The 25235-nt window shown below is 39.1% G+C and overlaps 69 non-coding genes across 69 annotated transcripts; all 69 read right to left on the bottom strand.

Annotated features, from left to right (window-relative positions):
- Window positions 1-16: 16 nt before the first annotated feature.
- On the bottom strand, window positions 17-89 carry TRNAN-AUU (transfer RNA asparagine (anticodon AUU)). Its single transcript has one exon. It is a non-coding gene; the product is annotated as a tRNA-Asn (tRNA).
- A 287-nt stretch (window positions 90-376) lies between these two features.
- Window positions 377-449, bottom strand: TRNAK-UUU (transfer RNA lysine (anticodon UUU)). The gene has a single exon. It is a non-coding gene; the product is annotated as a tRNA-Lys (tRNA).
- A 285-nt stretch (window positions 450-734) lies between these two features.
- TRNAK-UUU (transfer RNA lysine (anticodon UUU)) lies at window positions 735-807 on the bottom strand. The gene has a single exon. It is a non-coding gene; the product is annotated as a tRNA-Lys (tRNA).
- Window positions 808-1092: 285 nt separating this feature from the next.
- Window positions 1093-1165, bottom strand: TRNAK-UUU (transfer RNA lysine (anticodon UUU)). The gene has a single exon. It is a non-coding gene; the product is annotated as a tRNA-Lys (tRNA).
- Window positions 1166-1272: 107 nt separating this feature from the next.
- On the bottom strand, window positions 1273-1345 carry TRNAN-AUU (transfer RNA asparagine (anticodon AUU)). The gene has a single exon. It is a non-coding gene; the product is annotated as a tRNA-Asn (tRNA).
- A 287-nt stretch (window positions 1346-1632) lies between these two features.
- Window positions 1633-1705, bottom strand: TRNAK-UUU (transfer RNA lysine (anticodon UUU)). The gene has a single exon. It is a non-coding gene; the product is annotated as a tRNA-Lys (tRNA).
- Window positions 1706-1990: 285 nt separating this feature from the next.
- Window positions 1991-2063, bottom strand: TRNAK-UUU (transfer RNA lysine (anticodon UUU)). The gene has a single exon. It is a non-coding gene; the product is annotated as a tRNA-Lys (tRNA).
- A 285-nt stretch (window positions 2064-2348) lies between these two features.
- On the bottom strand, window positions 2349-2421 carry TRNAK-UUU (transfer RNA lysine (anticodon UUU)). The gene has a single exon. It is a non-coding gene; the product is annotated as a tRNA-Lys (tRNA).
- A 465-nt stretch (window positions 2422-2886) lies between these two features.
- TRNAK-UUU (transfer RNA lysine (anticodon UUU)) lies at window positions 2887-2959 on the bottom strand. Its single transcript has one exon. It is a non-coding gene; the product is annotated as a tRNA-Lys (tRNA).
- A 287-nt stretch (window positions 2960-3246) lies between these two features.
- TRNAK-UUU (transfer RNA lysine (anticodon UUU)) lies at window positions 3247-3319 on the bottom strand. The gene has a single exon. It is a non-coding gene; the product is annotated as a tRNA-Lys (tRNA).
- Window positions 3320-3606: 287 nt separating this feature from the next.
- TRNAK-UUU (transfer RNA lysine (anticodon UUU)) lies at window positions 3607-3679 on the bottom strand. The gene has a single exon. It is a non-coding gene; the product is annotated as a tRNA-Lys (tRNA).
- A 107-nt stretch (window positions 3680-3786) lies between these two features.
- On the bottom strand, window positions 3787-3859 carry TRNAK-UUU (transfer RNA lysine (anticodon UUU)). The gene has a single exon. It is a non-coding gene; the product is annotated as a tRNA-Lys (tRNA).
- A 466-nt stretch (window positions 3860-4325) lies between these two features.
- On the bottom strand, window positions 4326-4398 carry TRNAK-UUU (transfer RNA lysine (anticodon UUU)). The gene has a single exon. It is a non-coding gene; the product is annotated as a tRNA-Lys (tRNA).
- A 107-nt stretch (window positions 4399-4505) lies between these two features.
- Window positions 4506-4578, bottom strand: TRNAK-UUU (transfer RNA lysine (anticodon UUU)). The gene has a single exon. It is a non-coding gene; the product is annotated as a tRNA-Lys (tRNA).
- Window positions 4579-4863: 285 nt separating this feature from the next.
- Window positions 4864-4936, bottom strand: TRNAK-UUU (transfer RNA lysine (anticodon UUU)). Its single transcript has one exon. It is a non-coding gene; the product is annotated as a tRNA-Lys (tRNA).
- A 467-nt stretch (window positions 4937-5403) lies between these two features.
- Window positions 5404-5476, bottom strand: TRNAK-UUU (transfer RNA lysine (anticodon UUU)). The gene has a single exon. It is a non-coding gene; the product is annotated as a tRNA-Lys (tRNA).
- Window positions 5477-5583: 107 nt separating this feature from the next.
- TRNAK-UUU (transfer RNA lysine (anticodon UUU)) lies at window positions 5584-5656 on the bottom strand. The gene has a single exon. It is a non-coding gene; the product is annotated as a tRNA-Lys (tRNA).
- A 285-nt stretch (window positions 5657-5941) lies between these two features.
- Window positions 5942-6014, bottom strand: TRNAK-UUU (transfer RNA lysine (anticodon UUU)). The gene has a single exon. It is a non-coding gene; the product is annotated as a tRNA-Lys (tRNA).
- Window positions 6015-6299: 285 nt separating this feature from the next.
- Window positions 6300-6372, bottom strand: TRNAN-AUU (transfer RNA asparagine (anticodon AUU)). The gene has a single exon. It is a non-coding gene; the product is annotated as a tRNA-Asn (tRNA).
- Window positions 6373-6659: 287 nt separating this feature from the next.
- TRNAK-UUU (transfer RNA lysine (anticodon UUU)) lies at window positions 6660-6732 on the bottom strand. The gene has a single exon. It is a non-coding gene; the product is annotated as a tRNA-Lys (tRNA).
- Window positions 6733-7017: 285 nt separating this feature from the next.
- Window positions 7018-7090, bottom strand: TRNAK-UUU (transfer RNA lysine (anticodon UUU)). The gene has a single exon. It is a non-coding gene; the product is annotated as a tRNA-Lys (tRNA).
- Window positions 7091-7375: 285 nt separating this feature from the next.
- Window positions 7376-7448, bottom strand: TRNAK-UUU (transfer RNA lysine (anticodon UUU)). The gene has a single exon. It is a non-coding gene; the product is annotated as a tRNA-Lys (tRNA).
- Window positions 7449-7555: 107 nt separating this feature from the next.
- TRNAC-ACA (transfer RNA cysteine (anticodon ACA)) lies at window positions 7556-7626 on the bottom strand. The gene has a single exon. It is a non-coding gene; the product is annotated as a tRNA-Cys (tRNA).
- Window positions 7627-8269: 643 nt separating this feature from the next.
- TRNAK-UUU (transfer RNA lysine (anticodon UUU)) lies at window positions 8270-8342 on the bottom strand. Its single transcript has one exon. It is a non-coding gene; the product is annotated as a tRNA-Lys (tRNA).
- A 287-nt stretch (window positions 8343-8629) lies between these two features.
- TRNAK-UUU (transfer RNA lysine (anticodon UUU)) lies at window positions 8630-8702 on the bottom strand. Its single transcript has one exon. It is a non-coding gene; the product is annotated as a tRNA-Lys (tRNA).
- A 287-nt stretch (window positions 8703-8989) lies between these two features.
- On the bottom strand, window positions 8990-9062 carry TRNAK-UUU (transfer RNA lysine (anticodon UUU)). The gene has a single exon. It is a non-coding gene; the product is annotated as a tRNA-Lys (tRNA).
- A 465-nt stretch (window positions 9063-9527) lies between these two features.
- TRNAK-UUU (transfer RNA lysine (anticodon UUU)) lies at window positions 9528-9600 on the bottom strand. The gene has a single exon. It is a non-coding gene; the product is annotated as a tRNA-Lys (tRNA).
- A 107-nt stretch (window positions 9601-9707) lies between these two features.
- TRNAK-UUU (transfer RNA lysine (anticodon UUU)) lies at window positions 9708-9780 on the bottom strand. Its single transcript has one exon. It is a non-coding gene; the product is annotated as a tRNA-Lys (tRNA).
- A 285-nt stretch (window positions 9781-10065) lies between these two features.
- Window positions 10066-10138, bottom strand: TRNAK-UUU (transfer RNA lysine (anticodon UUU)). The gene has a single exon. It is a non-coding gene; the product is annotated as a tRNA-Lys (tRNA).
- A 287-nt stretch (window positions 10139-10425) lies between these two features.
- On the bottom strand, window positions 10426-10498 carry TRNAK-UUU (transfer RNA lysine (anticodon UUU)). The gene has a single exon. It is a non-coding gene; the product is annotated as a tRNA-Lys (tRNA).
- Window positions 10499-10783: 285 nt separating this feature from the next.
- On the bottom strand, window positions 10784-10856 carry TRNAK-UUU (transfer RNA lysine (anticodon UUU)). The gene has a single exon. It is a non-coding gene; the product is annotated as a tRNA-Lys (tRNA).
- Window positions 10857-11143: 287 nt separating this feature from the next.
- Window positions 11144-11216, bottom strand: TRNAK-UUU (transfer RNA lysine (anticodon UUU)). Its single transcript has one exon. It is a non-coding gene; the product is annotated as a tRNA-Lys (tRNA).
- Window positions 11217-12039: 823 nt separating this feature from the next.
- TRNAK-UUU (transfer RNA lysine (anticodon UUU)) lies at window positions 12040-12112 on the bottom strand. Its single transcript has one exon. It is a non-coding gene; the product is annotated as a tRNA-Lys (tRNA).
- A 285-nt stretch (window positions 12113-12397) lies between these two features.
- On the bottom strand, window positions 12398-12470 carry TRNAK-UUU (transfer RNA lysine (anticodon UUU)). The gene has a single exon. It is a non-coding gene; the product is annotated as a tRNA-Lys (tRNA).
- Window positions 12471-13115: 645 nt separating this feature from the next.
- Window positions 13116-13188, bottom strand: TRNAK-UUU (transfer RNA lysine (anticodon UUU)). Its single transcript has one exon. It is a non-coding gene; the product is annotated as a tRNA-Lys (tRNA).
- A 107-nt stretch (window positions 13189-13295) lies between these two features.
- Window positions 13296-13368, bottom strand: TRNAK-UUU (transfer RNA lysine (anticodon UUU)). The gene has a single exon. It is a non-coding gene; the product is annotated as a tRNA-Lys (tRNA).
- Window positions 13369-13653: 285 nt separating this feature from the next.
- On the bottom strand, window positions 13654-13726 carry TRNAK-UUU (transfer RNA lysine (anticodon UUU)). The gene has a single exon. It is a non-coding gene; the product is annotated as a tRNA-Lys (tRNA).
- Window positions 13727-14013: 287 nt separating this feature from the next.
- On the bottom strand, window positions 14014-14086 carry TRNAK-UUU (transfer RNA lysine (anticodon UUU)). Its single transcript has one exon. It is a non-coding gene; the product is annotated as a tRNA-Lys (tRNA).
- Window positions 14087-14371: 285 nt separating this feature from the next.
- Window positions 14372-14444, bottom strand: TRNAK-UUU (transfer RNA lysine (anticodon UUU)). The gene has a single exon. It is a non-coding gene; the product is annotated as a tRNA-Lys (tRNA).
- Window positions 14445-14731: 287 nt separating this feature from the next.
- Window positions 14732-14804, bottom strand: TRNAK-UUU (transfer RNA lysine (anticodon UUU)). The gene has a single exon. It is a non-coding gene; the product is annotated as a tRNA-Lys (tRNA).
- A 285-nt stretch (window positions 14805-15089) lies between these two features.
- On the bottom strand, window positions 15090-15162 carry TRNAK-UUU (transfer RNA lysine (anticodon UUU)). The gene has a single exon. It is a non-coding gene; the product is annotated as a tRNA-Lys (tRNA).
- Window positions 15163-15447: 285 nt separating this feature from the next.
- On the bottom strand, window positions 15448-15520 carry TRNAK-UUU (transfer RNA lysine (anticodon UUU)). Its single transcript has one exon. It is a non-coding gene; the product is annotated as a tRNA-Lys (tRNA).
- Window positions 15521-15987: 467 nt separating this feature from the next.
- TRNAK-UUU (transfer RNA lysine (anticodon UUU)) lies at window positions 15988-16060 on the bottom strand. The gene has a single exon. It is a non-coding gene; the product is annotated as a tRNA-Lys (tRNA).
- A 107-nt stretch (window positions 16061-16167) lies between these two features.
- On the bottom strand, window positions 16168-16240 carry TRNAK-UUU (transfer RNA lysine (anticodon UUU)). The gene has a single exon. It is a non-coding gene; the product is annotated as a tRNA-Lys (tRNA).
- A 285-nt stretch (window positions 16241-16525) lies between these two features.
- On the bottom strand, window positions 16526-16598 carry TRNAK-UUU (transfer RNA lysine (anticodon UUU)). Its single transcript has one exon. It is a non-coding gene; the product is annotated as a tRNA-Lys (tRNA).
- A 107-nt stretch (window positions 16599-16705) lies between these two features.
- Window positions 16706-16778, bottom strand: TRNAK-UUU (transfer RNA lysine (anticodon UUU)). Its single transcript has one exon. It is a non-coding gene; the product is annotated as a tRNA-Lys (tRNA).
- A 287-nt stretch (window positions 16779-17065) lies between these two features.
- On the bottom strand, window positions 17066-17138 carry TRNAK-UUU (transfer RNA lysine (anticodon UUU)). Its single transcript has one exon. It is a non-coding gene; the product is annotated as a tRNA-Lys (tRNA).
- Window positions 17139-17245: 107 nt separating this feature from the next.
- On the bottom strand, window positions 17246-17318 carry TRNAK-UUU (transfer RNA lysine (anticodon UUU)). Its single transcript has one exon. It is a non-coding gene; the product is annotated as a tRNA-Lys (tRNA).
- A 285-nt stretch (window positions 17319-17603) lies between these two features.
- Window positions 17604-17676, bottom strand: TRNAK-UUU (transfer RNA lysine (anticodon UUU)). Its single transcript has one exon. It is a non-coding gene; the product is annotated as a tRNA-Lys (tRNA).
- A 463-nt stretch (window positions 17677-18139) lies between these two features.
- On the bottom strand, window positions 18140-18212 carry TRNAK-UUU (transfer RNA lysine (anticodon UUU)). Its single transcript has one exon. It is a non-coding gene; the product is annotated as a tRNA-Lys (tRNA).
- Window positions 18213-18319: 107 nt separating this feature from the next.
- On the bottom strand, window positions 18320-18392 carry TRNAK-UUU (transfer RNA lysine (anticodon UUU)). The gene has a single exon. It is a non-coding gene; the product is annotated as a tRNA-Lys (tRNA).
- Window positions 18393-18857: 465 nt separating this feature from the next.
- Window positions 18858-18930, bottom strand: TRNAK-UUU (transfer RNA lysine (anticodon UUU)). The gene has a single exon. It is a non-coding gene; the product is annotated as a tRNA-Lys (tRNA).
- Window positions 18931-19397: 467 nt separating this feature from the next.
- Window positions 19398-19470, bottom strand: TRNAK-UUU (transfer RNA lysine (anticodon UUU)). The gene has a single exon. It is a non-coding gene; the product is annotated as a tRNA-Lys (tRNA).
- Window positions 19471-19757: 287 nt separating this feature from the next.
- On the bottom strand, window positions 19758-19830 carry TRNAK-UUU (transfer RNA lysine (anticodon UUU)). Its single transcript has one exon. It is a non-coding gene; the product is annotated as a tRNA-Lys (tRNA).
- Window positions 19831-20114: 284 nt separating this feature from the next.
- TRNAK-UUU (transfer RNA lysine (anticodon UUU)) lies at window positions 20115-20187 on the bottom strand. The gene has a single exon. It is a non-coding gene; the product is annotated as a tRNA-Lys (tRNA).
- A 107-nt stretch (window positions 20188-20294) lies between these two features.
- TRNAN-AUU (transfer RNA asparagine (anticodon AUU)) lies at window positions 20295-20367 on the bottom strand. Its single transcript has one exon. It is a non-coding gene; the product is annotated as a tRNA-Asn (tRNA).
- A 287-nt stretch (window positions 20368-20654) lies between these two features.
- On the bottom strand, window positions 20655-20727 carry TRNAK-UUU (transfer RNA lysine (anticodon UUU)). Its single transcript has one exon. It is a non-coding gene; the product is annotated as a tRNA-Lys (tRNA).
- A 285-nt stretch (window positions 20728-21012) lies between these two features.
- TRNAK-UUU (transfer RNA lysine (anticodon UUU)) lies at window positions 21013-21085 on the bottom strand. Its single transcript has one exon. It is a non-coding gene; the product is annotated as a tRNA-Lys (tRNA).
- Window positions 21086-21552: 467 nt separating this feature from the next.
- Window positions 21553-21625, bottom strand: TRNAK-UUU (transfer RNA lysine (anticodon UUU)). The gene has a single exon. It is a non-coding gene; the product is annotated as a tRNA-Lys (tRNA).
- A 107-nt stretch (window positions 21626-21732) lies between these two features.
- Window positions 21733-21805, bottom strand: TRNAK-UUU (transfer RNA lysine (anticodon UUU)). Its single transcript has one exon. It is a non-coding gene; the product is annotated as a tRNA-Lys (tRNA).
- A 285-nt stretch (window positions 21806-22090) lies between these two features.
- TRNAK-UUU (transfer RNA lysine (anticodon UUU)) lies at window positions 22091-22163 on the bottom strand. The gene has a single exon. It is a non-coding gene; the product is annotated as a tRNA-Lys (tRNA).
- A 285-nt stretch (window positions 22164-22448) lies between these two features.
- Window positions 22449-22521, bottom strand: TRNAK-UUU (transfer RNA lysine (anticodon UUU)). Its single transcript has one exon. It is a non-coding gene; the product is annotated as a tRNA-Lys (tRNA).
- A 107-nt stretch (window positions 22522-22628) lies between these two features.
- On the bottom strand, window positions 22629-22701 carry TRNAK-UUU (transfer RNA lysine (anticodon UUU)). The gene has a single exon. It is a non-coding gene; the product is annotated as a tRNA-Lys (tRNA).
- Window positions 22702-23346: 645 nt separating this feature from the next.
- TRNAK-UUU (transfer RNA lysine (anticodon UUU)) lies at window positions 23347-23419 on the bottom strand. The gene has a single exon. It is a non-coding gene; the product is annotated as a tRNA-Lys (tRNA).
- Window positions 23420-23706: 287 nt separating this feature from the next.
- TRNAI-UAU (transfer RNA isoleucine (anticodon UAU)) lies at window positions 23707-23779 on the bottom strand. The gene has a single exon. It is a non-coding gene; the product is annotated as a tRNA-Ile (tRNA).
- A 285-nt stretch (window positions 23780-24064) lies between these two features.
- On the bottom strand, window positions 24065-24137 carry TRNAK-UUU (transfer RNA lysine (anticodon UUU)). Its single transcript has one exon. It is a non-coding gene; the product is annotated as a tRNA-Lys (tRNA).
- Window positions 24138-24421: 284 nt separating this feature from the next.
- On the bottom strand, window positions 24422-24494 carry TRNAK-UUU (transfer RNA lysine (anticodon UUU)). Its single transcript has one exon. It is a non-coding gene; the product is annotated as a tRNA-Lys (tRNA).
- A 285-nt stretch (window positions 24495-24779) lies between these two features.
- Window positions 24780-24852, bottom strand: TRNAK-UUU (transfer RNA lysine (anticodon UUU)). The gene has a single exon. It is a non-coding gene; the product is annotated as a tRNA-Lys (tRNA).
- Window positions 24853-25139: 287 nt separating this feature from the next.
- Window positions 25140-25212, bottom strand: TRNAK-UUU (transfer RNA lysine (anticodon UUU)). The gene has a single exon. It is a non-coding gene; the product is annotated as a tRNA-Lys (tRNA).
- Between the last annotated feature and the right edge of the window lie 23 nt (window positions 25213-25235).

Below are 25235 nucleotides of genomic sequence, written 5' to 3'. Positions count from 1 at the left end.
TCTTCAAAAACAGAGTCGCCCGAACAGGGACTCGAACCCTGGACCGTTAGGTTAATAGCCTGACGCTCTACCGACTGAGCTATCCTGTCTCAAACGAAGTTAAATCCCGTAATAATTGGAATTAGAATTTACATAAATTTATTGAAAGTGAAATGATCTGAAGTTTAAATTATTGATGATTCTTCAAAAACAGAATGGCCCGAACAGGGACTCGAACCCTGGACCGTTTGGTTAAAATCCTAACGCTCTACCGACTGAGCTATCCGGGCTCAAGCGAGGTGAACTCACGTAATAATTGGAGTTAGAATTTACATAAATTTATTGAAAGTGAAATGATCTGAAGTTTAAATTATTGACGATTCTTTAAAAACAGAGTCGCCCGAACAGGGACTCGAACCCTGGACCGTTAGGTTAAAAGCCTAACGCTCTACCGACTGAGCTTTCCGGGCTGAAACGAAATGAACTCCCGTAATAATTGGGATTAGAATTTCAATAATTTTACTGGAAATTAAATGATCTGAAGTTTAAATTATTGATGATTCTTCAAAAACACAGTCGCCCGAACAAGGAATCGAACCCTGGACCGTGGTTTGAAGCCTAACGCTCTACCGACTGAGCTATCCGAGCTGAAACGAAATGAACTCCCGTAATAGTTGGGATTAGAATTTCAATAATTTTACTGGAAATTAATTGATCTGAAGTTTAAATTATTGATGATTCTTCAAAAACACAGTCGCCCGAACAGGGACTCGAACCCTGGAACGTTAGGTTAAAAGCCTAACGCTCTACCGACTGAGCTATCCGGGCTCAAGCGAGGTGAACTCCCGTAATAAATGGAATAAGACTTTCAATAATTTTACTGGAAATTAAATGATCTGAAGTTTAAATTATTGATGATTCTTCAAAAACAGAATGGCCCGAACAAGGAGTCGAACCCTGAACCGTGGTTTGAAGCCTAACGCTCTACCGACTGAGCTATCCGAGCTGAAACGAAATGAACTCCCGTAATAATTGGGATTAGAATTTCAATAATTTTACTGGAAATTAAATGATCTGAAGTTTAAATTATTGATGATTCTTCAAAAACACAGTCGCCCGAACAGGGACTCGAACCCTGGACCGTTAGGTTAAAAGCCTAACGCTCTACCGACTGAGCTATACGAGCTGAAACGAAATGAACTCCCGTAATAATTGAGATTAGAATTTCAATAATTTTACTGGAAATTAAATGATCTGAAGTTTAAATTATTGATGATTCTTCAAAAACAGAGTCGCCCGAACAGGGACTCGAACCCTGGACCGTTAGGTTAATAGCCTGACGCTCTACCGACTGAGCTATCCTGTCTCAAACGAAGTTAAATCCCGTAATAATTGGAATTAGAATTTACATAAATTTATTGAAAGTGAAATGATCTGAAGTTTAAATTATTGATGATTCTTCAAAAACAGAATGGCCCGAACAGGGACTCGAACCCTGGACCGTTTGGTTAAAATCCTAACGCTCTACCGACTGAGCTATCCGGGCTCAAGCGAGGTGAACTCACGTAATAATTGGAGTTAGAATTTACATAAATTTATTGAAAGTGAAATGATCTGAAGTTTAAATTATTGACGATTCTTTAAAAACAGAGTCGCCCGAACAGGGACTCGAACCCTGGACCGTTAGGTTAAAAGCCTAACGCTCTACCGACTGAGCTTTCCGGGCTGAAACGAAATGAACTCCCGTAATAATTGGGATTAGAATTTCAATAATTTTACTGGAAATTAAATGATCTGAAGTTTAAATTATTGATGATTCTTCAAAAACACAGTCGCCCGAACAAGGAATCGAACCCTGGACCGTGGTTTGAAGCCTAACGCTCTACCGACTGAGCTATCCGAGCTGAAACGAAATGAACTCCCGTAATAGTTGGGATTAGAATTTCAATAATTTTACTGGAAATTAATTGATCTGAAGTTTAAATTATTGATGATTCTTCAAAAACACAGTCGCCCGAACAGGGACTCGAACCCTGGAACGTTAGGTTAAAAGCCTAACGCTCTACCGACTGAGCTATCCGGGCTCAAGCGAGGTGAACTCCCGTAATAAATGGAATAAGACTTTCAATAATTTTACTGGAAATTAAATGATCTGAAGTTTAAATTATTGATGATTCTTCAAAAACAGAATGGCCCGAACAAGGAGTCGAACCCTGAACCGTGGTTTGAAGCCTAACGCTCTACCGACTGAGCTATCCGAGCTGAAACGAAATGAACTCCCGTAATAATTGGGATTAGAATTTCAATAATTTTACTGGAAATTAAATGATCTGAAGTTTAAATTATTGATGATTCTTCAAAAACACAGTCGCCCGAACAGGGACTCGAACCCTGGACCGTTAGGTTAAAAGCCTAACGCTCTACCGACTGAGCTATCCGGGCTCAAGCGAGGTGAACTCCCGTAATAATTGGGATAAGAATTTCAATAATTTTACTGGAAATTAAATGATCTGAAGTTTAAATTATTGATGATTCTTTAAAAACAGAGTCGCCCGAACAAGGAGTCGAACCTTGGACCGTGGTTTGAAGCCTAACGCTCTACCGATTGAGCTATCCGAGCTGAAACGAAATGAACTCCCGTAATAATTGGGATTAGAATTTCAATAATTTTACTGGAAATTAAATGATCTGAAGTTTAAATTATTGATGATTCTTCAAAAACACAGTCGCCCGAACAGGGACTAGAACCCTGGACCGTTAGGTTAAAAGCCTAACGCTCTACCGACTGAGCTATCCTGTCTCAAACGAAGTTAAATCCCGTAATAATTGGAATTAGAATTTACATAAATTTATTGAAAGTGAAATGATCTACAGTTTAAATTATTGATGATTCTTCTAAAACAGAATGGCCCGAACAGGTACTCGAACCCTGGACCGTTAGGTTAAAAGCCTAACGCTCTACCGACTGAGCTATCCGGGCTCAAGCGAGGTGAACCCACGTAATAATTGGAATTAGAATTTACATAAATTTATCGAAAGTGAAATGATCTGAAGTTTAAATTATTGACGATTCTTTAAAAGCAGAGTCGCCCGAACAGGGACTCGAATCCTGGACCGTTAGGTTAAAAGCCTAACGCTCTACCGACCGAGCTATCCTGTCTCAAACGAAGTTAAATCCCGTAATAATTGGAATTAGAGTTTACATAAATTTATTGAAAGTGAAATGATCTGAAGTTTAAATTATTGACGATTCTTTAAAAACAGAGTCGCCCGAACAGGGACTCGAACCCTGGACCGTTAGGTTAAAAGCCTAACGCTCTACCAACTGAGCTATACGAGCTGAAACGAAATGAACTCCCGTAATAATTGAGATTAGAATTTCAATAATTTTACTGGAAATTAAATGATCTGAAGTTTAAATTATTGATGATTCTTCAAAAACAGAATGGCCCGAACAGGTACGCGAACCCTGGACCGTTTGGTTAAAAGCCTAACGCTCTACCGACTGAGCTATCCGGGCTCAAGCGATGTGAACTCGCGTAATAATTGGAATTAGAATTTACATAAATTTATTGAAAGTGAAATGATCTGAAGTTTAAATTATTGACGATTCTTTAAAAACAGAGTCGCCCGAACAGGGACTCGAACCCTGGACCGTTAGGTTAAAAGCCTAACGCTCTACCAACTGAGCTATCCGGGCTGAAACGTAATGAACTCCCGTAATAATTGGGATTAGAATTTCAATAATTTTACTGGAAATTAAATGATCAGAAGTTTAAATTATTGATGATTCTTCAAAAACACAGTCGCCCGAACAGGGACTCGAACCCTGGACCGTTAGGTTAAAAGCCTAACGCTCTACCGACTGAGCTATCCGGGCTCAAGCGAGGTGAACTCCCGTAATAATTGGGATAAGAATTTCAATAATTTTGCTGGAAATTAAATGATCTGAAGTTTAAATTATTGATGATTCTTTAAAAACAGAGTCGCCCGAAACAAGGAGTCGAATCCTGGACCGTGGTTTGAAGCCTAACGCTCAACCGACTGAGCTATCCGAGCTGAAACGAAATGAACTCCCGTAATAATTGGGATTAGAATTTCAATAATTTTACTGGAAATTAAATGATCTGAAGTTTAAATTATTGATGATTCTTCAAAAACACAGTCGCCCGAACAGGGACTCGAACCCTGGACCATTAGGTTAAAAGCCTAACGCTCTACCGACTGAGCTATCCTGTCTCAAACGAAGATAAATCCCGTAATAATTGGAATTAGAGTTTACATAAATTTATTGAAAGTGAAATGATCTGAAGTTTAAATTATTGACGATTCTTTAAAAACAGAGTCGCCCGAACAGGGACTCGAACCCTGGACCGTTAGGTTAAAAGCCTAACGCTCTACCGACTGAGCTATCCGGGCTCAAGCGAGGAGAACTCCCGTAATAATTGGGATAAGAATTTCAATAATTTTACTGGAAATTAAATGATCTGAAGTTTAAATTATTGATGATTCTTCAAAAACACAGTCGCCCGAACAGGGACTCGAACCCTGGACCGTTAGGTTAAAAGCCTAACGCTCTACCGACTGAGCTATCCGGGCTCAAGCGAGGTGAACTCCCGTAATAATTGGGATAAGAATTTCAATAATTTTACTGGAAATTAAATGATCTGAAGTTTAAATTATTGATGATTCTTTAAAAAAAGAGTCGCCCGAACAAGGAGTCAAACCCTGGACCGTGGTTTGCAGCCTAACGCTCTACCGACTGAGCTATCCGAGCTGAAAAGAAATGAACTCCCGTAATAATTGGGATTAGAATTTCAATAATTTTACTGGAAATTAAATGATCTGAAGTTTAAATTATTGATGATTCTTCAAAAACACAGTCGCCCGAACAGGGACTCGAACCCTGGACCGTTAGGTTAAAAGCCTAACGATCTACCGACTGAGCTATCCGGGCTCAAGCGAGGTGAACTCCCGTAATAATTGGAATAAGAATTTCAATAATTTTACTGGAAATTAAATGATCTGAAGTTTAAATTATTGATGATTCTTCAAAAACACAGTCGCTCGAACAAGGACTAGAACCCTGGACCGTTAGGTTAAAAGCCTAACGCTCTACCGACTGAGCTATCCGGGCTCAAGCGAGGTGAACTCCCGTAATAATTGAGATTAGAATTTCAATAATTTTACTGGAAATTAAATGATCTGAAGTTTAAATTATTGATGATTCTTCAAAAACAGAGTCGCCCGAACAGGGACTCGAACCCTGGACCATTAGGTTAAAAGCCTAACGCTCTACCGACTGAGCTATCCTGTCTCAAACGAAGATAAATCCCGTAATAATTGGAATTAGAGTTTACATAAATTTATTGAAAGTGAAATGATCTGAAGTTTAAATTATTGACGATTCTTTAAAAACAGAGTCGCCCGAACAGGGACTCGAACCCTGGACCGTTAGGTTAAAAGCCTAACGCTCTACCGACTGAGCTATCCGGGCTCAAGCGAGGAGAACTCCCGTAATAATTGGGATAAGAATTTCAATAATTTTACTGGAAATTAAATGATCTGAAGTTTAAATTATTGATGATTCTTCAAAAACACAGTCGCCCGAACAGGGACTCGAACCCTGGACCGTTAGGTTAAAAGCCTAACGCTCTACCGACTGAGCTATCCGGGCTCAAGCGAGGTGAACTCCCGTAATAATTGGGATAAGAATTTCAATAATTTTACTGGAAATTAAATGATCTGAAGTTTAAATTATTGATGATTCTTTAAAAAAAGAGTCGCCCGAACAAGGAGTCAAACCCTGGACCGTGGTTTGCAGCCTAACGCTCTACCGACTGAGCTATCCGAGCTGAAAAGAAATGAACTCCCGTAATAATTGGGATTAGAATTTCAATAATTTTACTGGAAATTAAATGATCTGAAGTTTAAATTATTGATGATTCTTCAAAAACACAGTCGCCCGAACAGGGACTCGAACCCTGGACCGTTAGGTTAAAAGCCTAACGCTCTACCGACTGAGCTATCCGGGCTCAAGCGAGGTGAACTCCCGTAATAATTGGAATAAGAATTTCAATAATTTTACTGGAAATTAAATGATCTGAAGTTTAAATTATTGATGATTCTTTAAAAAAAGAGTCGCCCGAACAAGGAGTCAAACCCTGGACCGTGGTTTGCAGCCTAACGCTCTACCGACTGAGCTATCCGAGCTGAAAAGAAATGAACTCCCGTAATAATTGGGATTAGAATTTCAATAATTTTACTGGAAATTAAATGATCTGAAGTTTAAATTATTGATGATTCTTTAAAAAAAGAGTCGCCCGAACAGGGACTCGAACCCTGGACCGTTAGGTTAATAGCCTGACGCTCTACCGACTGAGCTATCCTGTCTCAAACGAAGTTAAATCCCGTAATAATTGGAATTAGAATTTACATAAATTTATTGAAAGTGAAATGATCTGAAGTTTAAATTATTGATGATTCTTCAAAAACAGAATGGCCCGAACAGGGACTCGAACCCTGGACCGTTTGGTTAAAATCCTAACGCTCTACCGACTGAGCTATCCGGGCTCAAGCGAGGTGAACTCACGTAATAATTGGAGTTAGAATTTACATAAATTTATTGAAAGTGAAATGATCTGAAGTTTAAATTATTGACGATTCTTTAAAAACAGAGTCGCCCGAACAGGGACTCGAACCCTGGACCGTTAGGTTAAAAGCCTAACGCTCTACCGACTGAGCTATCCGGGCTGAAACGAAATGAACTCCCGTAATAATTGGGATTAGAATTTCAATAATTTTACTGGAAATTAAATGATCTGAAGTTTAAATTATTGATGATTCTTCAAAAACACAGTCGCCCGAACAAGGAATCGAACCCTGGACCGTGGTTTGAAGCCTAACGCTCTACCGACTGAGCTATCCGAGCTGAAACGAAATGAACTCCCGTAATAGTTGGGATTAGAATTTCAATAATTTTACTGGAAATTAATTGATCTGAAGTTTAAATTATTGATGATTCTTCAAAAACACAGTCGCCCGAACAGGGACTCGAACCCTGGAACGTTAGGTTAAAAGCCTAACGCTCTACCGACTGAGCTATCCGGGCTCAAGCGAGGTGAACTCCCGTAATAAATGGAATAAGACTTTCAATAATTTTACTGGAAATTAAATGATCTGAAGTTTAAATTATTGATGATTCTTCAAAAACAGAATGGCCCGAACAATTAGTCGAACCCTGAACCGTGGTTTGAAGCCTAACGCTCTACCGACTGAGCTATCCGAGCTGAAACGAAATGAACTCCCGTAATAATTGGGATTAGAATTTCAATAATTTTACTGGAAATTAAATGATCTGAAGTTTAAATTATTGATGATTCTTCAAAAACACAGTCGCCCGAACAGGGACTCGAACCCTGGACCGTTAGGTTAAAAGCCTAACGCTCTACCGACTGAGCTATCCGGGCTCAAGCGAGGTGAACTCCCGTAATAATTGGGATAAGAATTTCAATAATTTTACTGGAAATTAAATGATCTGAAGTTTAAATTATTGATGATTCTTTAAAAACAGAGTCGCCCGAACAAGGAGTCGAACCTTGGACCGTGGTTTGTAGCCTAACGCTCTACCGATTGAGCTATCCGAGCTGAAACGAAATGAACTCCCGTAATAATTGGGATTAGAATTTCAATAATTTTACTGGAAATTAAATGATCTGAAGTTTAAATTATTGATGATTCTTCAAAAACACAGTCGCCCGAACAGGGACTAGAACCCTGGACCGTGGTTTGAAGCCTAACGCTCTACCGATTGAGCTATCCGAGCTGAAACGAAATGAACTCCCGTAATAATTGGGATTAGAATTTCAATAATTTTACTGGAAATTAAATGATCTGAAGTTTAAATTATTGATGATTCTTTAAAAACAGAGTCGCCCGAACAAGGAGTCGAACCTTGGACCGTGGTTTGAAGCCTAACGCTCTACCGATTGAGCTATCCGAGCTGAAACGAAATGAACTCCCGTAATAATTGGGATTAGAATTTCAATAATTTTACTGGAAATTAAATGATCTGAAGTTTAAATTATTGATGATTCTTCAAAAACACAGTCGCCCGAACAGGGACTAGAACCCTGGACCGTTAGGTTAAAAGCCTAACGCTCTACCGACTGAGCTATCCTGTCTCAAACGAAGTTAAATCCCGTAATAATTGGAATTAGAATTTACATAAATTTATTGAAAGTGAAATGATCTACAGTTTAAATTATTGATGATTCTTCTAAAACAGAATGGCCCGAACAGGTACTCGAACCCTGGACCGTTAGGTTAAAAGCCTAACGCTCTACCGACTGAGCTATCCGGGCTCAAGCGAGGTGAACCCACGTAATAATTGGAATTAGAATTTACATAAATTTATCGAAAGTGAAATGATCTGAAGTTTAAATTATTGACGATTCTTTAAAAGCAGAGTCGCCCGAACAGGGACTCGAATCCTGGACCGTTAGGTTAAAAGCCTAACGCTCTACCGACCGAGCTATCCTGTCTCAAACGAAGTTAAATCCCGTAATAATTGGAATTAGAGTTTACATAAATTTATTGAAAGTGAAATGATCTGAAGTTTAAATTATTGACGATTCTTTAAAAACAGAGTCGCCCGAACAGGGACTCGAACCCTGGACCGTTAGGTTAAAAGCCTAACGCTCTACCAACTGAGCTATACGAGCTGAAACGAAATGAACTCCCGTAATAATTGAGATTAGAATTTCAATAATTTTACTGGAAATTAAATGATCTGAAGTTTAAATTATTGATGATTCTTCAAAAACAGAATGGCCCGAACAGGTACTCGAACCCTGGACCGTTTGGTTAAAAGCCTAACGCTCTACCGACTGAGCTATCCGGGCTCAAGCGATGTGAACTCGCGTAATAATTGGAATTAGAATTTACATAAATTTATTGAAAGTGAAATGATCTGAAGTTTAAATTATTGACGATTCTTTAAAAACAGAGTCGCCCGAACAGGGACTCGAACCCTGGACCGTTAGGTTAAAAGCCTAACGCTCTACCGACTGAGCTATCCGGGCTCAAGCGAGGTGAACTCCCGTAATAATTGAGATTAGAATTTCAATAATTTTACTGGAAATTAAATGATCTGAAGTTTAAATTATTGATGATTCTTCAAAAACAGAGTCGCCCGAACAGGGACTCGAACCCTGGACCATTAGGTTAAAAGCCTAACGCTCTACCGACTGAGCTATCCTGTCTCAAACGAAGTTAAATCCCGTAATAATTGGAATTAGAGTTTACATAAATTTATTGAAAGTGAAATGATCTGAAGTTTAAATTATTGATGATTCTTTAAAAAAAGAGTCGCCCGAACAAGGAGTCAAACCCTGGACCGTGGTTTGCAGCCTAACGCTCTACCGACTGAGCTATCCGAGCTGAAAAGAAATGAACTCCCGTAATAATTGGGATTAGAATTTCAATAATTTTACTGGAAATTAAATGATCTGAAGTTTAAATTATTGATGATTCTTCAAAAACACAGTCGCCCGAACAGGGACTCGAACCCTGGACCGTTAGGTTAAAAGCCTAACGCTCTACCGACTGAGCTATCCGGGCTCAAGCGAGGAGAACTCCCGTAATAATTGGGATAAGAATTTCAATAATTTTACTGGAAATTAAATGATCTGAAGTTTAAATTATTGATGATTCTTCAAAAACACAGTCGCCCGAACAGGGACTCGAACCCTGGACCGTTAGGTTAAAAGCCTAACGCTCTACCGACTGAGCTATCCGGGCTCAAGCGAGGTGAACTCCCGTAATAATTGGGATAAGAATTTCAATAATTTTACTGGAAATTAAATGATCTGCAGTTTAAATTATTGATGATTCTTTAAAAAAAGAGTCGCCCGAACAAGGAGTCAAACCCTGGACCGTGGTTTGCAGCCTAACGCTCTACCGACTGAGCTATCCGAGCTGAAAAGAAATGAACTCCCGTAATAATTGGGATTAGAATTTCAATAATTTTACTGGAAATTAAATGATCTGAAGTTTAAATTATTGATGATTCTTCAAAAACACAGTCGCCCGAACAGGGACTCGAACCCTGGACCGTTAGGTTAAAAGCCTAACGCTCTACCGACTGAGCTATCCGGGCTCAAGCGAGGTGAACTCCCGTAATAATTGGAATAAGAATTTCAATAATTTTACTGGAAATTAAATGATCTGAAGTTTAAATTATTGATGATTCTTCAAGAACAGAGTCGCCCGAACAGGGACTTGAACCCTGGACCGTTAGGTTAAAAGCCTAACGCTCTACCGACTGAGCTATCCTGTCTCAAACGAAGTTAAATCCCGTAATAATTGGAATTAGAATTTACATAAATTTATTGAAAGTGAAATGATCTGAAGTTTAAATTATTGACGATTCTTTAAAAACAGAGTCGCCCGAACAGGAACTCGAACCCTGGACCGTTAGGTTAAAAGCCTAACGCTCTACCGACTGAGCTATCCGGGCTCAAGCGAGGTGAACTCCCGTAATAATTGGGATAAGAATTTCAATAATTTTACTGGAAATTAAATGATCTGAAGTTTAAATTATTGATGATTCTTTAAAAAAAGAGTCGCCCGAACAAGGAGTCGAACCCTGGACCGTGGTTTGAAGCCTAACGCTCTACTGACTGAGCTATCCGAGCTGAAACGAAATGAACTCCCGTAATAAATGGGATTAGAATTTCAATAATTTTACTGGAAATTAAATGATCTGAAGTTTAAATTATTGATGATTCTTCAAAAACACAGTCGCCCGAACAGGGACTCGAACCCTGGACAGTTAGGTTAAAAGCCTAACGTTCTACCGACTGAGCTATCCGGGCTCAAGCGAGGTGAACTCCCGTAATAATTGGAATAAGAATTTCAATAATTTTACTGGAAATTAAATGATCTGAAGTTTAAATTATTGATGATTCTTCAAAAACAGAGTCGCCTGAACAGGGACTCGAACCCTGGACCGTTAGGTTAAAAGCCTAACGCTCTACCGACTGAGCTATCCTGTCTCAAACGAGGTGAACTCACGTAATAATTGGAATTAGAATTTACATAAATTTATTGAAAGTGAAATGATCTGAAGTTTAAATTATTGACGATTCTTTAAAAACAGAGTCGCCCGAACAGGGACTCGAACCCTGGACCGTTAGGTTAAAAGCCTAACGCTCTACCGACTGAGCTATCCGGGCTGAAACGAAATGAACTCCCGTAATAATTGGGATTAGAATTTCAATAATTTTACTGGAAATTAAATGATCTGAAGTTTAAATTATTGATGATTCTTCAAAAACAGAATGGCCCGAACAAGGAGTCGAACCCTGGACCGTGGTTTGAAGCCTAACGCTCTACCGACTGAGCTATCCGAGCTGAATCGAAATGAACTCCCGTAATAATTGGGATTAGAATTTCAATAACTTTACTGGAAATTAAATGATCTGAAGTTTAAATTATTGATGATTCTTCAAAAACAGAATGGCCCGAACAGGTACTCGAACCCTGGACCGTTAGGTTAAAAGCCTAACGCTCTAACGACTGAGCTATCCGGGCTCAAGCGAGGTGAACTCCCGTAATAATTGGGATAAGAATTTCAATAATTTTACTGGAAATTAAATGATCTGAAGTTTAAATTATTGATGATTCTTTAAAAAAAGAGTCGCCCGAACAAGGAGTCAAACCCTGGACCGTGGTTTGCAGCCTAACGCTCTACCGACTGAGCTATCCGAGCTGAAAAGAAATGAACTCCCGTAATAATTGGGATTAGAATTTCAATAATTTTACTGGAAATTAAATGATCTGAAGTTTAAATTATTGATGATTCTTCAAAAACACAGTCGCCCGAACAGGGACTCGAACCCTGGACCGTTAGGTTAAAAGCCTAACGCTCTACCGACTGAGCTATCCTGTCTCAAACGAGGTGAACTCACGTAATAATTGGAATTAGAATTTACATAAATTTATTGAAAGTGAAATGATCTGAAGTTTAAATTATTGACGATTCTTTAAAAACAGAGTCGCCCGAACAGGGACTCGAACCCTGGACCGTTAGGTTAAAAGCCTAACGCTCTACCGACTGAGCTATCCGGGCTGAAACGAAATGAACTCCCGTAATAATTGGGATTAGAATTTCAATAATTTTACTGGAAATTAAATGATCTGAAGTTTAAATTATTGATGATTCTTCAAAAACAGAATGGCCCGAACAAGGAGTCGAACCCTGGACCGTGGTTTGAAGCCTAACGCTCTACCGACTGAGCTATCCGAGCTGAAACGAAATGAACTCCCGTAATAATTGGGATTAGAATTTCAATAATTTTACTGGAAATTAAATGATCTGAAGTTTAAATTATTGATGATTCTTCAAAAACACAGTCGCCCGAACAGGGACTCGAACCCTGGACCGTTAGGTTAAAAGCCTAACGCTCTACCGACTGAGCTATCCGGGCTCAAGCGAGGTGAACTCCCGTAATAATTGGGATAAGAATTTCAATAATTTTACTGGAAATTAAATGATCAGAAGTTTAAATTATTGATGATTCTTCAAAAACACAGTCGCTCGAACAAGGACTAGAACCCTGGACCGTTAGGTTAAAAGCCTAACGCTCTACCGACTGAGCTATCCGGGCTCAAGCGAGGTGAACTCCCGTAATAATTGAGATTAGAATTTCAATAATTTTACTGGAAATTAAATGATCTGAAGTTTAAATTATTGATGATTCTTCAAAAACAGAGTCGCCCGAACAGGGACTCGAACCCTGGACCATTAGGTTAAAAGCCTAACGCTCTACCGACTGAGCTATCCTGTCTCAAACGAAGTTAAATCCCGTAATAATTGGAATTAGAGTTTACATAAATTTATTGAAAGTGAAATGATCTGAAGTTTAAATTATTGATGATTCTTTAAAAAAAGAGTCGCCCGAACAAGGAGTCAAACCCTGGACCGTGGTTTGCAGCCTAACGCTCTACCGACTGAGCTATCCGAGCTGAAAAGAAATGAACTCCCGTAATAATTGGGATTAGAATTTCAATAATTTTACTGGAAATTAAATGATCTGAAGTTTAAATTATTGATGATTCTTCAAAAACACAGTCGCCCGAACAGGGACTCGAACCCTGGACCGTTAGGTTAAAAGCCTAACGCTCTACCGACTGAGCTATCCGGGCTCAAGCGAGGAGAACTCCCGTAATAATTGGGATAAGAATTTCAATAATTTTACTGGAAATTAAATGATCTGAAGTTTAAATTATTGATGATTCTTCAAAAACACAGTCGCCCGAACAGGGACTCGAACCCTGGACCGTTAGGTTAAAAGCCTAACGCTCTACCGACTGAGCTATCCGGGCTCAAGCGAGGTGAACTCCCGTAATAATTGGGATAAGAATTTCAATAATTTTACTGGAAATTAAATGATCTGCAGTTTAAATTATTGATGATTCTTTAAAAAAAGAGTCGCCCGAACAAGGAGTCAAACCCTGGACCGTGGTTTGCAGCCTAACGCTCTACCGACGGAGCTATCCGAGCTGAAAAGAAATGAACTCCCGTAATAATTGGGATTAGAATTTCAATAATTTTACTGGAAATTAAATGATCTGAAGTTTAAATTATTGATGATTCTTCAAAAACACAGTCGCCCGAACAGGGACTCGAACCCTGGACCGTTAGGTTAAAAGCCTAACGCTCTACCGACTGAGCTATCCGGGCTCAAGCGAGGTGAACTCCCGTAATAATTGGAATAAGAATTTCAATAATTTTACTGGAAATTAAATGATCTGAAGTTTAAATTATTGATGATTCTTCAAGAACAGAGTCGCCCGAACAGGGACTTGAACCCTGGACCGTTAGGTTAAAAGCCTAACGCTCTACCGACTGAGCTATCCTGTCTCAAACGAAGTTAAATCCCGTAATAATTGGAATTAGAATTTACATAAATTTATTGAAAGTGAAATGATCTGAAGTTTAAATTATTGACGATTCTTTAAAAACAGAGTCGCCCGAACAGGAACTCGAACCCTGGACCGTTAGGTTAAAAGCCTAACGCTCTACCGACTGAGCTATCCGGGCTCAAGCGAGGTGAACTCCCGTAATAATTGGGATAAGAATTTCAATAATTTTACTGGAAATTAAATGATCTGAAGTTTAAATTATTGATGATTCTTTAAAAAAAGAGTCGCCCGAACAAGGAGTCGAACCCTGGACCCTGGTTTGAAGCCTAACGCTCTACCGACTGAGCTATCCGAGCTGAAACGAAATGAACTCCCGTAATAAATGGGATTAGAATTTCAATAATTTTACTGGAAATTAAATGATCTGAAGTTTAAATTATTGATGATTCTTCAAAAACACAGTCGCCCGAACAGGGACTCGAACCCTGGACAGTTAGGTTAAAAGCCTAACGTTCTACCGACTGAGCTATCCGGGCTCAAGCGAGGTGAACTCCCGTAATAATTGGAATAAGAATTTCAATAATTTTACTGGAAATTAAATGATCTGAAGTTTAAATTATTGATGATTCTTCAAAAACAGAGTCGCCTGAACAGGGACTCGAACCCTGGACCGTTAGGTTAAAAGCCTAACGCTCTACCGACTGAGCTATCCTGTCTCAAACGAGGTGAACTCACGTAATAATTGGAATTAGAATTTACATAAATTTATTGAAAGTGAAATGATCTGAAGTTTAAATTATTGACGATTCTTTAAAAACAGAGTCGCCCGAACAGGGACTCGAACCCTGGACCGTTAGGTTAAAAGCCTAACGCTCTACCGACTGAGCTATCCGGGCTGAAACGAAATGAACTCCCGTAATAATTGGGATTAGAATTTCAATAATTTTACTGGAAATTAAATGATCTGAAGTTTAAATTATTGATGATTCTTCAAAAACAGAATGGCCCGAACAAGGAGTCGAACCCTGGACCGTGGTTTGAAGCCTAACGCTCTACCGACTGAGCTATCCGAGCTGAAACGAAATGAACTCCCGTAATAATTGGGATTAGAATTTCAATAACTTTACTGGAAATTAAATGATCTGAAGTTTAAATTATTGATGATTCTTCAAAAACAGAATGGCCCGAACAGGTACTCGAACCCTGGACCGTTAGGTTAAAAGCCTAACGCTCTACCGACTGAGCTATCCGGGCTCAAGCGAGGTGAACTCCCGTAATAATTGGGATAAGAATTTCAATAATTTTACTGGAAATTAAATGATCTGAAGTTTAAATTATTGATGATTCTTTAAAAAAAGAGTCGCCCGAACAAGGAGTCAAACCCTGGACCGTGGTTTGCAGCCTAACGCTCTACCGACTGAGCTATCCGAGCTGAAAAGAAATGAACTCCCGTAATAATTGGGATTAGAATTTCAATAATTTTACTGGAAATTAAATGATCTGAAGTTTAAATTATTGATGATTCTTCAAAAACACAGTCGCCCGAACAGGGACTCGAACCCTGGACCGTTAGGTTAAAAGCCTAACGCTCTACCGACTGAGCTATCCGGGCTCAAGCGAGGTGAACTCCCGTAATAATTGGGATAAGAATTTCAATAATTTTACTGGAAATTAAATGATCAGAAGTTTAAATTATTGATGATTCTTCAAAAACACAGTCGCTCGAACAAGGACTAGAACCCTGGACCGTTAGGTTAAAAGCCTAACGCTCTACCGACTGAGCTATCCGGGCTCAAGCGAGGTGAACTCCCGTAATAATTGAGATTAGAATTTCAATAATTTTACTGGAAATTAAATGATCTGAAGTTTAAATTATTGATGATTCTTCAAAAACAGAGTCGCCCGAACAGGGACTCGAACCCTGGACCATTAGGTTAAAAGCCTAACGCTCTACCGACTGAGCTATCCTGTCTCAAACGAAGTTAAATCCCGTAATAATTGGAATTAGAGTTTACATAAATTTATTGAAAGTGAAATGATCTGAAGTTTAAATTATTGACGATTCTTTAAAAACAGAGTCGCCCGAACAGGGACTCGAACCCTGGACCGTTAGGTTAAAAGCCTAACGCTCTACCGACTGAGCTATCCGGGCTCAAGCGAGGAGAACTCCCGTAATAATTGGGATAAGAAATTCAATAATTTTACTGGAAATTAAATGATCTGAAGTTTAAATTATTGATGATTCTTCAAAAACACAGTCGCCCGAACAGAGACTCGAACCCTGGACCGTTAGGTTAAAAGCCTAACGCTCTACCGACTGAGCTATCCGGGCTCAAGCGAGGTGAACTCCCGTAATAATTGGGATAAGAATTTCAATAATTTTACTGGAAATTAAATTATCTGAAGTTTAAATTATTGATGATTCTTTAAAAAAAGAGTCGCCCGAACAAGGAGTCAAACCCTGGACCGTGGTTTGCAGCCTAACGCTCTACCGACTGAGCTATCCGAGCTGAAAAGAAATGAACTCCCGTAATAATTGGGATTAGAATTTCAATAATTTTACTGGAAATTAAATGATCTGAAGTTTAAATTATTGATGATTCTTCAAAAACACAGTCGCCCGAACAGGGACTCGAACCCTAGACCGTTAGGTTAAAAGCCTAACGCTCTACCGACTGAGCTATCCAGGCTCAAGCGAGGTGAACTCCCGTAATAATTGGAATAAGAATTTCAATAATTTTACTGGAAATTAAATGATCTGAAGTTTAAATTATTGATGATTCTTTAAAAAAAGAGTCGCCCGAACAAGGAGTCAAACCCTGGACCGTTAGGTTAAAAGCCTAACGCTCTACCGACTGAGCTATCCGGGCTCAAGCGAGGTGAACTCCCGTAATAATTGAGATTAGAATTTCAATAATTTTACTGGAAATTAAATGATCTGAAGTTTAAATTATTGATGATTCTTCAAAAACAGAGTCGCCCGAACAGGGACTCGAACCCTGGACCATTAGGTTAAAAGCCTAACGCTCTACCGACTGAGCTATCCTGTCTCAAACGAAGTTAAATCCCGTAATAATTGGAATTAGAGTTTACATAAATTTATTGAAAGTGAAATGATCTGAAGTTTAAATTATTGACGATTCTTTAAAAACAGAGTCGCCCGAACAGGGACTCGAACCCTGGACCGTTAGGTTAAAAGCCTAACGCTCTACCGACTGAGCTATCCGGGCTCAAGCGAGGAGAACTCCCGTAATAATTGGGATAAGAAATTCAATAATTTTACTGGAAATTAAATGATCTGAAGTTTAAATTATTGATGATTCTTCAAAAACACAGTCGCCCGAACAGAGACTCGAACCCTGGACCGTTAGGTTAAAAGCCTAACGCTCTACCGACTGAGCTATCCGGGCTCAAGCGAGGTGAACTCCCGTAATAATTGGGATAAGAATTTCAATAATTTTACTGGAAATTAAATTATCTGAAGTTTAAATTATTGATGATTCTTTAAAAAAAGAGTCGCCCGAACAAGGAGTCAAACCCTGGACCGTGGTTTGCAGCCTAACGCTCTACCGACTGAGCTATCCGAGCTGAAAAGAAATGAACTCCCGTAATAATTGGGATTAGAATTTCAATAATTTTACTGGAAATTAAATGATCTGAAGTTTAAATTATTGATGATTCTTCAAAAACACAGTCGCCCGAACAGGGACTCGAACCCTAGACCGTTAGGTTAAAAGCCTAACGCTCTACCGACTGAGCTATCCAGGCTCAAGCGAGGTGAACTCCCGTAATAATTGGAATAAGAATTTCAATAATTTTACTGGAAATTAAATGATCTGAAGTTTAAATTATTGATGATTCTTTAAAAAAAGAGTCGCCCGAACAAGGAGTCAAACCCTGGACCGTGGTTTGCAGCCTAACGCTCTACCGACTGAGCTATCCGAGCTGAAAAGAAATGAACTCCCGTAATAATTGGGATTAGAATTTCAATAATTTTACTGGAAATTAAATGATCTAAAGTTTAAATTATTGATGATTCTTCAAAAACAGAATGGCCCGAACAAGGAGTCGAACCCTGGACCGTGGTTTGAAGCCTAACGCTCTACCGACTGAGCTATCCGAGCTGAAACGAAATGAACTCCCGTAATAATTGGGATTAGAATTTCAATAACTTTACTGGAAATTAAATGATCTGAAGTTTAAATTATTGATGATTCTTCAAAAACAGAATGGCCCGAACAGGTACTCGAACCCTGGACCGTTAGGTTAAAAGCCTAACGCTCTACCGACTGAGCTATCCGGGCTCAAGCGAGGTGAACTCCCGTAATAATTGGGATAAGAATTTCAATAATTTTACTGGAAATTAAATGATCTGAAGTTTAAATTATTGATGATTCTTCAAAAACACAGTCGCCCGAACAGGGACTCGAACCCTGGACCGTTAGGTTAAAAGCCTAACGCTCTACCGACTGAGCTATCCGGGCTCAAGCGAGGTGAACTCCCGTAATAATTGGGATAAGAATTTCAATAATTTTACTGGAAATTAAATGATCTGAAGTTTAAATTATTGATGATTCTTTAAAAAAAGAGTCGCCCGAACAAGGAGTCAAACCCTGGACCGTGGTTTGCAGCCTAACGCTCTACCGACTGAGCTATCCGAGCTGAAAAGAAATGAACTCCCGTAATAATTGGGATTAGAATTTCAATAATTTTACTGGAAATTAAATGATCTGAAGTTTAAATTATTGATGATTCTTCAAAAACACAGTCGCCCGAACAGGGACTCGAACCCTGGACCGTTAGGTTAAAAGCCTAACGCTCTACCGACCGAGCTATCCTGTCTCAAACGAAGTTAAATCCCGTAATAATTGGAATTAGAGTTTACATAAATTTATTGAAAGTGAAATGATCTGAAGTTTAAATTATTGACGATTCTTTAAAAACAGAGTCGCCCGAACAGGGACTCGAACCCTGGACCGTTAGGTTAAAAGCCTAATGCTCTACCAACTGAGCTATACGAGCTGAAACGAAATGAACTCCCGTAATAATTGAGATTAGAATTTCAATAATTTTACTGGAAATTAAATGATCTGAAGTTTAAATTATTGATGATTCTTCAAAAACAGAATGGCCCGAACAGGTACTCGAACCCTGGACCGTTTGGTTAAAAGCCTAACGCTCTACCGACTGAGCTATCCGGGCTCAAGCGAGGTGAACTCCCGTAATAATTGGAATAAGAATTTCAATAATTTTACTGGAAATTAAATGATCTGAAGTTTAAATTATTGATGATTCTTCAAGAACAGAGTCGCCCGAACAGGGACTCGAACCCTGGACCGTTAGGTTAAAAGCCTAACGCTCTACCGACCGAGCTATCCTGTCTCAAACGAAGTTAAATCCCGTAATAATTGGAATTAGAGTTTACATAAATTTATTGAAAGTGAAATGATCTGAAGTTTAAATTATTGACGATTCTTTAAAAACAGAGTCGCCCGAACAGGGACTCGAACCCTGGACCGTTAGGTTAAAAGCCTAATGCTCTACCAACTGAGCTATACGAGCTGAAACGAAATGAACTCCCGTAATAATTGAGATTAGAATTTCAATAATTTTACTGGAAATTAAATGATCTGAAGTTTAAATTATTGATGATTCTTCAAAAACAGAATGGCCCGAACAGGTACTCGAACCCTGGACCGTTTGGTTAAAAGCCTAACGCTCTACCGACTGAGCTATCCGGGCTCAAGCGATGTGAACTCGCGTAATAATTGGAATTAGAATTTACATAAATTTATTGAAAGTGAAATGATCTGAAGTTTAAATTATTGACGATTCTTTAAAAACAGAGTCGCCCGAACAGGGACTCGAACCCTGGACCGATAGGTTAAAAGCCTAACGCTCTACCAACTGAGCTATCCGGGCTGAAACGTAATGAACTCCCGTAATAATTGGGATTAGAATTTCAATAATTTTACTGGAAATTAAATGATCAGAAGTTTAAATTATTGATGATTCTTCAAAACACAGTCGCCCGAACAAGGAGTCGAACCCTGGACCGTGGTTTGAAGCCTAACGCTCTACCGACTGAGCTATCCGAGCTGAAACGAAATGAACTCCCGTAATAATTGGGAAAAGAATTTCAATAATTTTACTGGAAATTAAATGATCTGAAGTTTAAATTATTGATGATTCTTCAAAAACACAGTCGCCCGAACAGGGACTCGAACCCTGGACCGTTAGGTTAAAAGCCTAACGCTCTACCGACTGAGCTATCCGGGCTCAAGCGAGGTGAACTCCCGTAATAATTGGGATTAGAATTTCAATAATTTTACTGGAAATTAAATGATCTGAAGTTTAAATTATTGATGATTCTTCAAAAACAGAGTCGCCCGAACAGGGACTCGAACCCTGGACCGTTAGGTTAATAGCCTGACGCTCTACCGACTGAGCTATCCTGTCTCAAACGAAGTTAAATCCCGTAATAATTGGAATTAGAATTTACATAAATTTATTGAAAGTGAAATGATCTGAAGTTTAAATTATTGATGATTCTTCAAAAACAGAATGGCCCGAACAGGGACTCGAACCCTGGACCGTTTGGTTAAAATCCTAACGCTCTACCGACTGAGCTATCCGGGCTCAAGCGAGGTGAACTCACGTAATAATTGGAGTTAGAATTTACATAAATTTATTGAAAGTGAAATGATCTGAAGTTTAAATTATTGACGATTCTTTAAAAACAGAGTCGCCCGAACAGGGACTCGAACCCTGGACCGTTAGGTTAAAAGCCTAACGCTCTACCGACTGAGCTATCCGGGCTGAAACGAAATGAACTCCCGTAATAATTGGGATTAGAATTTCAATAATTTTACTGGAAATTAAATGATCTGAAGTTAAAATTATTGATGATTCTTCAAAAACACAGTCGCCCGAACAAGGAATCGAACCCTGGACCGTGGTTTGAAGCCTAACGCTCTACCGACTGAGCTATCCGAGCTGAAACGAAATGAACTCCCGTAATAGTTGGGATTAGAATTTCAATAATTTTACTGGAAATTAATTGATCTGAAGTTTAAATTATTGATGATTCTTCAAAAACACAGTCGCCCGAACAGGGACTCGAACCCTGGACCGTTAGGTTAAAAGCCTAACGCTCTACCGACTGAGCTATCCGGGCTCAAGCGAGGTGAACTCCCGTAATAATTGGGATAAGAATTTCAATAATTTTACTGGAAATTAAATGATCAGAAGTTTAAATTATTGATGATTCTTCAAAAACACAGTCGCTCGAACAAGGACTAGAACCCTGGACCGTTAGGTTAAAAGCCTAACGCTCTACCGACTGAGCTATCCGGGCTCAAGCGAGGTGAACTCCCGTAATAATTGAGATTAGAATTTCAATAATTTTACTGGAAATTAAATGATCTGAAGTTTAAATTATTGATGATTCTTCAAAAACAGAGTCGCCCGAACAGGGACTCGAACCCTGGACCATTAGGTTAAAAGCCTAACGCTCTACCGACTGAGCTATCCTGTCTCAAACGATGTTAAATCCCGTAATAATTGGAATTAGAGTTTACATAAATTTATTGAAAGTGAAATGATCTGAAGTTTAAATTATTGACGATTCTTTAAAAACAGAGTCGCCCGAACAGGGACTCGAACCCTGGACCGTTAGGTTAAAAGCCTAACGCTCTACCGACTGAGCTATCCGGGCTCAAGCGAGGAGAACTCCCGTAATAATTGGGATAAGAATTTCAATAATTTTACTGGAAATTAAATGATCTGAAGTTTAAATTATTGATGATTCTTCAAAAACACAGTCGCCCGAACAGGGACTCGAACCCTGGACCGTTAGGTTAAAAGCCTAACGCTCTACCGACTGAGCTATCCGGGCTCAAGCGAGGTGAACTCCCGTAATAATTGGGATAAGAATTTCAATAATTTTACTGGAAATTAAATGATCTGAAGTTTAAATTATTGATGATTCTTTAAAAAAAGAGTCGCCCGAACAAGGAGTCAAACCCTGGACCGTGGTTTGCAGCCTAACGCTCTACCGACTGAGCTATCCGAGCTGAAAAGAAATGAACTCCCGTAATAATTGGGATTAGAATTTCAATAATTTTACTGGAAATTAAATGATCTGAAGTTTAAATTATTGATGATTCTTCAAAAACACAGTCGCCCGAACAGGGACTCGAACCCTGGACCGTTAGGTTAAAAGCCTAACGCTCTACCGACTGAGCTATCCGGGCTCAAGCGAGGTGAACTCCCGTAATAATTGGAATAAGAATTTCAATAATTTTACTGGAAATTAAATGATCTGAAGTTTAAATTATTGATGATTCTTTAAAAAAAGAGTCGCCCGAACAAGGAGTCAAACCCTGGACCGTGGTTTGCAGCCTAACGCTCTACCGACTGAGCTATCCGAGCTGAAAAGAAATGAACTCCCGTAATAATTGGGATTAGAATTTCAATAATTTTACTGGAAATTAAATGATCTGAAGTTTAAATTATTGATGATTCTTCAAAAACACAGTCGCCCGAACAGGGACTCGAACCCTGGACCGTTAGGTTAAAAGCCTAACGCTCTACCGACTGAGCTATCCGGGCTCAAGCGAGGAGAACTCCCGTAATAATTGGGATAAGAATTTCAATAATTTTACTGGAAATTAAATGATCTGAAGTTTAAATTATTGATGATTCTTCAAAAACACAGTCGCCCGAACAGGGACTCGAACCCTGGACCGTTAGGTTAAAAGCCTAACGCTCTACCGACTGAGCTATCCGGGCTCAAGCGAGGTGAACTCCCGTAATAATTGGAATAAGAATTTCAATAATTTTACTGGAAATTAAATGATCTGAAGTTTAAATTATTGATGATTCTTCAAGAACAGAGTCGCCCGAACAGGGACTTGAACCCTGGACCGTTAGGTTAAAAGCCTAACGCTCTACCGACTGAGCTATCCTGTCTCAAACGAAGTTAAATCCCGTAATAATTGGAATTAGAATTTACATAAATTTATTGAAAGTGAAATGATCTGAAGTTTAAATTATTGACGATTCTTTAAAAACAGAGTCGCCCGAACAGGAACTCGAACCCTGGACCGTTAGGATAAAAGCCTTACGCTCTACCGACTGAGCTATCCGGGCTCAAGCGAGGTGAACTCCCGTAATAATTGGGATAAGAATTTCAATAATTTTACTGGAAATTAAATGATCTGAAGTTTAAATTATTGATGATTCTTTAAAAAAAGAGTCGCCCGAACAAGGAGTCGAACCCTGGACCGTGGTTTGAAGCCTAACGCTCTACCGACTGAGCTATCCGAGCTGAAACGAAATGAACTCCCGTAATAAATGGGATTAGAATTTCAATAATTTTACTGGAAATTAAATGATCTGAAGTTTAAACTATTGATGATTCTTCAAAAACACAGTCGCCCGAACAGGGATTCGAACCCTGGACAGTTAGGTTAAAAGCCTAACGCTCTACCGACTGAGCTATCCGGGCTCAAGCGAGGTGAACTCCCGTAATAATTGGAATAAGAATTTCAATAATTTTACTGGAAATTAAATGATCTGAAGTTTAAATTATTGATGATTCTTCAAAAACAGAGTCGCCTGAACAGGGACTCGAACCCTGGACCGTTAGGTTAAAAGCCTAACGCTCTACCGACTGAGCTATCCTGTCTCAAACGAGGTGAACTCACGTAATAATTGGAATTAGAATTTACATAAATTTATTGAAAGTGAAATGATCTGAAGTTTAAATTATTGACGATTCTTTAAAAACAGAGTCGCCCGAACAGGGACTCGAACCCTGGACCGTTAGGTTATAAGCCTAACGCTCTACCGACTGAGCTATCCGGGCTGAAACGAAATGAACTCCCGTAATAATTGGGATTAGAATTTCAATAATTTTACTGGAAATTAAATGATCTGAAGTTTAAATTATTGATGATTCTTCAAAAACAGAATGGCCCGAACAAGGAGTCGAACCCTGGACCGTGGTTTGAAGCCTAACGCTCTACCGACTGAGCTATCCGAGCTGAAACGAAATGAACTCCCGTAATAATTGGGATTAGAATTTCAATAACTTTACTGGAAATTAAATGATCTGAAGTTTAAATTATTGATGATTCTTCAAAAACAGAATGGCCCGAACAGGTACTCGAACCCTGGACCGTTAGGTTAAAAGCCTAACGCTCTACCGACTGAGCTATCCGGGCTCAAGCGAGGTGAACTCCCGTAATAATTGGAATAAGAATTTCAATAATTTTACTGGAAATTAAATGATCTGAAGTTTAAATTATTGATGATTCTTCAAAACACAGTCGCCCTAACAAGGAGTCGAACCCTGGACCGTGGTTTGAAGCCTAACGCTCTACCGACTGAGCTATCCGAGCTGAAACGAAATGAACTCCCGTAATAATTGGGAATAGAATTTCAATAATTTTACTGGAAATTAAATGATCTGAAGTTTAAATTATTGATGATTCTTCAAAAACACAGTCGCCCGAACAGGGACTCGAACCCTGGACCGTTAGGTTAAAAGCCTAACGCTCTACCGACTGAGCTATCCGGGCTCAAGCGAGGTGAACTCCCGTAATAATTGGGATAAGAATTTCAATAATTTTGCTGGAAATTAAATGATCTGAAGTTTAAATTATTGATGATTCTTTAAAAACAGAGTCGCCCGAACAAGGAGTCGAACCCTGGACCGTGGTTTGAAGCCTAACGCTCAACCGACTGAGCTATCCGAGCTGAAACGAAATGAACTCCCGTAATAATTGGGATTAGAATTTCTATAATTTTACTGGAAATTAAATGATCTGAAGTTTAAATTATTGATGATTCTTCAAAAACACAGTCGCCCGAACAGGGACTCGAACCCTGGACCGTTAGGTTAAAAGCCTAACGCTCTACCGACTGAGCTATCCGGGCTCAAGCGAGGTGAACTCCCGTAATAATTGGAATAAGAATTTCAATAATTTTACTGGAAATTAAATGATCTGAAGTTTAAATTATTGATGATTCTTCAAAAACAGAGTCGCCCGAACAGGGACTCGAACCCTGGACCGTTAGGTTAAAAGCCTAACGCTCTACCGACTGAGCTATCCTGTCTCAAATGAAGTTAAATCCCGAAATAATTGGAATTAGAATTTACATAAATTTATTGAAAGTGAAATGATCTGCAGTTTAAATTATTGATGATTCTTCTAAAACAGAATGGCCCGAACAGGTACTCGAACCCTGGACCGTTAGGTTAAAAGCCTAACGCTCTACCGACTGAGCTATCCGGGCTCAAGCGAGGTGAACCCACGTAA

The sequence above is a fragment of the Phalangium opilio genome, unplaced genomic scaffold, assembly GCF_054372755.1.
Source record: "Phalangium opilio isolate 3A_F unplaced genomic scaffold, DU_Popi_V2 ptg001170l_1, whole genome shotgun sequence".
NCBI classification, from domain to species: Eukaryota; Metazoa; Arthropoda; class Arachnida; order Opiliones; family Phalangiidae; genus Phalangium; species Phalangium opilio.
Note: the sequence above shows the minus strand (reverse complement) of the source record. Positions and strands in the feature narration are given on the sequence as shown.